Below are 5,283 nucleotides of genomic sequence, written 5' to 3'. Positions count from 1 at the left end.
ACGCTTAAGAGTTTTATTTAAGAGGTTTAATTAAAGGGGAAATTAGGTTAAGGCCCTATTCATGGAGAATCTATAATATGAGGCTCCTAGTTAAAAGAAGTTTAAATTTAGTCCCGAATTATTAAAAGACATTTATACCCTTTTGTATATTTTCAAACCCCAAATTAAATAAAATTTAAATTTAAGCACAAAATATTAAAATATACTAAACATGATGTCACAGTCATCTTTAACGACCGCCACCACCACCAACGACCGCCGCCACCAACCACCACCTCCGACGACCGCCACCACCAACAACCACCTCCGCCGGCGAACATCAACGCCTCCGACCACCACCGCGGAAACCACCACCTCCGACTACCGCCACCACCAACCACCACCTCCAGTGACCACCAGCAGCAGCAGAAACCACCATCACCGGAAACCACCACCAACCACCACCTCCGACCACCGCCTCCCACCAATAATATATGGATTGTAATCTGAAGTTACACATGCAACGAGCATGTGTATCCAGAAGTTACACATGTGTATGGCATGAAAGGGTTACACATGTGTACGACATGTGTAAGCAGAAGTTACACATGCATATAACATGTGTATCCAACGGTTACACATCCATATGACATGTGTAATGAGAAGTTACACATAAAAAAAATAGACATAAAAAAGTAAACATAAAAAAATACATGTATTTACACTTTCAGATTTATTTACAATAATTTCTTAGCATGTGTAACTAAAAGTTACACATGCATCTGTCTAGTGTAACTGGGAGTTACATATGCATCTATCTAGTGTAATTGAAATTTACACAGCACTATGCACACTTTCACCAACATTTATCCTACAGCTACTACCATGGCTCATTTCATCATTCTCTACCAGCATGAATTCCTGAAAAATCCACTGCAATAGCAACATACATTGGCAACTCTGCACCTGTTTATCCTAACATGCATCTAGCATGCAATATTGAGTTCTCAGACTCAGGCCATAACTTACCACATATCAATTCCATCGGAACCCATGTCCTGCAACTTCAACCAACACCAACTGAGTACAAATCTCAGCACCAGCCAGCTTCATTTCCTCTACTCCATTACCACTGTCTTAACTGCAGTTGCACCAGTACATGTAATGTTAACTCCTAACATACATCTACCTGAGCATCATTAACTCAAACCATTCTGATTCTTCAACCAGCATACCTGAGCTATATGATAGCAATAACAGTACTCGTTCATTACAAACCAAAGCCAAATCTGCATATGTACAACTTGCACACTCCTACATCTCTCTGTGAACTTTCATACTCTGAAATCAACACCTCCATAACCTGTTCATTACCATTTCATTACAAAATATCAGCATATCTTCCACTACAAATTTCATCAAATAATAGCATATGTATAATTATCTAACTAAACACTCATAAACAAGCATGTATGATCATCTAGTACACATAAAAATGCATGTGTAATTTGGAGTTACACATGCATATAAAATGTGTAATTTGGAGTTACACATGCATATGAAATGTGTAATCAACAGTTACACATGTCATATAAGGTGTGGTGGCTCTGGTAGACACTCCAGCAGCTGCAACCATTCTTCAGTATAGCACCAGCTATCACTCTGTAAGCACCATCACCTGCACTTCCTACCATAGCCACCACACTTGTATATTTGACAACTGAATATAGAAAAATCATGAGCATCTTCCTAGATTCTCATATACAAATCACCTCCAATACATGAATACTAGATACTTCAGTTGTAGAAGGCCAATGAAGTACCTATTCAGATATAAATGAAGACTCACAAACATCAAATAAAACATAGAACTATAGGCCATGAGCAAACAACTAAAAAAGGATTGGTTTCACATGAACATCATTCTTGGTTCAGTTTAAATATGTCAATATATATGATGATATCAAGTGCCAAAGCTAGTATATCAGTCAAGTCCAGTGAATTACTTGTAAAAGTTTCAGACAAATAACAAAAGGTACTGGCATTTAAAAATCGAAACACAAACCTTCATCCTTGCACTTATGATACAATTAAGCAAGTTTTATGTAGTTTAACATAGTCAATCCACTACAAAAAAAAATCAAGAACAAATAAAACAATCAAAATTATTTCCAGCACCATTCAATATTTTCAAGAACTATATATGTATATCTCATCAAATTAGCATGTGTAACTAGTATATACATATCCATTTAGCTTGTGTACCTATAAGTTACACATTTAATTAGCATGTGTAACTACTAGTTACACATCCATAGTCTACCAATGCTAGTTAAACACGCAGACTATCATGTAGAGTACATATAGCTGCAAACTGATTAGCAATGATATGGTTATAGAAATCACATGATATCCTTCTCAGAGTCGATAGAAGATGAGATTATAGATGGCTAACATATTTAAAACACGATGTGCATAGAGATATATTTCATACCAAAACACCACCACTAAGACAAACAAAATGTAAAGTAGATCCAACTTAAAGTGTCTAACACAGCTCCAACATCCATACCAAACCTCTAAGATTCATACCAAAACACCACCACTAACTCCAAATACAAATTATCCATATCAAACCTCTTAGCTTCATACCAAAACACCACCACTAACTAACAGTTACACGAAGATAAGACCTTGGGTGTTTTGGAAGTAATGTCTCAACAATGGGGGAGGAAAGTGCCTGTAATTGATTTTGTCTCAACAATTGGGTGCTTTTGTTTGCTTAGCATGTGTAATTAGGAGTTATACATGCACCTGACTAGTGTAACTGAGAATTACACATCCATATATGACATGTGTATCCAACAGTTCAATGAAAACACATATGTAACTATAAGCTACACATTCAATTAGCATGTGTAACTCCTAATTACACATGTATATACACAAATTACACATGTGTATACGCAAGTTACACATGCAATTTGGATGTGTAGACGCAAGTTACACATGTTGTGCATCAGAATTCTAAGACTCATACACTTGCACAGTAATTCCTAAGTATCAAACTATCCATACACATTAATGAAACAACACATAACATGTCGTATTTCTATAAATTTGTACACATAATACAATATTAATGGAACAACACATAACATGTCATATTGCTATAAATTTGTACACAGAATACATTTATTCATAAAAAATGCTGAACATAAAGCAAGTTATGTCAAATAAGAAAGAAGGAATCAGCTTACTTACCACTGACTTCAGATCCTCCTCCAAAACTTCTCCAATACCACCAAATCAACCACTACAACCTCCTCATCTTCCACCAACCTGCATATCCACCACCAACACTGCCACAGATTCATCAATCAAACGATGTGTAGGAGAGATAAGCAAAACAAAAACAAAAACAAGTCAACAACAACAACAAAAACAACAGAAACAACAATATCCTAAACGCATACCTAGATTTAGAACCTGTTGATTCAATTAAAAATGAGAGAAATCTTATTGATTTTCAGATACTTTCTCGTACGACGAATTCATTTCTGCTGCTGTTGAAGATCTTCTTAATTCCATTGTTGAATCTGCATAGAAAGTAATCAGGTTCTTCGATTACTTAAAACTACATTGAAGATCTTCGATTGATTAAAAAAAAAAATCAGGTTCTTCTTCTTCTCATATCTGAACAGAATCAATCAAAATAAAAATCAAAAACCTAATCGAATTAATCGAACTAAGAAAAGTAAGAATGATGAACCTAATCGGAAATGATTTCTGCTGCTTCGAATCGACTGAAACTTAGATTCGATCCAAAATCTTCAAAAAAACCAGTCGATCCAACGAAAACCTAATCTGATGCAGCTTAAAAACAAACTAAAACCTAGATTCAAATGAGATCGATTGAATGGTTGATTCATATTTGAAGAGTAACTGATGATCAGCTGCAAAAACTACTGGATCGATTCGTCTTCTTCTTCTTCACAGATCTGAAACGCTGGAGCCGAGGGATAAAGAGATGGAGAATAGAGAGAAAGAGAATGAAGAAATGAAATATCTTCTGATATATTCTTGTTGTATATATACTAAAGGGTAGTGTTGCCATTATTAAAATTCATAATAATAATTATGGGCCAGATCTGAAGAAAATTTGATATTTTGGGCCTAGTAATATCATTTTCTGAAAGTATGGAGTTGACAATGTATGATCCATTTAGCGGGGCTTCTATATATTGAACCCATATAGTATGGGGATCTAGTATTTTTCACTTAATTAAAATAGTCGACTTGCTAGGACGCCTATAAATACCAGCCATCAGCTTAATTGGTTAGTATTAACTCTTATATTGATTTCCCTCTTGGTTTTGCTATGTCGACCCTAGTTCCTAAGGTGATCATGAGAATGAATCTGAAGACGAAGGATTTCAGAAAGAGCTGAAAGAGATCGGTGAAACGACCAACAGCATAGAAGCTTCTTTTAATGCTTTAAGAGCACAACGTAAGAATAATATTGTTGTTGCTGCTTCTTCACAGTCGTCTAATACTAATAGACCATCCCAACCATCGGCAGAAACTTTGGATTCGGAACAAAGATGAGGACAGTTAGCTAGGCTGGCTGTTAAGCCTGTGGATCCACTTGAACCACCAAAGTTCGAGCACAAAAAAGTTCCAAAGATAATATGATGGTGGATAGTATAACATAGATGTCAAGTGGCCAAGTGAAGATGCGACACAGTGGCGCATTATCAGTGGCTTGGCCAAAGTGTCAGATATGCGGAGTGCATGTTTGAGTTGCAGCTAGACTATGGCATGTGCCAAACAGGGTTTGGACATGGAAAATGACGCGATATTAGTGTCAAGATATGCCAAATGAGTTTGGAAAGTAAACTGTATGCATGAGGCGTACATGCATGCAAGCAAGATTTGCGTTAGCACACTTGCATCATTAGCAGAATGATGCACAACCGTGATGGCGCTACATTTGACTGGCAAATGTGATCATCACACAATGAGGCAGGATGACATGTACAGGGCACATGGCCTCGACGGTTTAGATTTGGTTTACTTTATGCTTTCTTAACTGATAGGAAGGTCCCGTTTGGCAGAATGAGCGGTTTGGCATGGCTGGCACAGTTAGCTAACTGCCACATGTAAAGTAAATCTGTAACTGCTTGCAGTTACTTGTACATAGACTTTTGTAAGGCTACATAAGCCTGATCTTGTGAAGGGATTGGGTAATCCGGAACAAGAAGAGTGTGTAACCCTAAGTGTGCAATAAATAAAAAAGGCTAA

The sequence above is a fragment of the Papaver somniferum genome, chromosome 5 (assembly GCF_003573695.1).
Source record: "Papaver somniferum cultivar HN1 chromosome 5, ASM357369v1, whole genome shotgun sequence".
NCBI classification, from domain to species: Eukaryota; Viridiplantae; Streptophyta; class Magnoliopsida; order Ranunculales; family Papaveraceae; genus Papaver; species Papaver somniferum.
The sequence above is the reverse complement of the archived record's forward strand: the minus strand, read 5'-3'. Positions refer to the sequence as shown.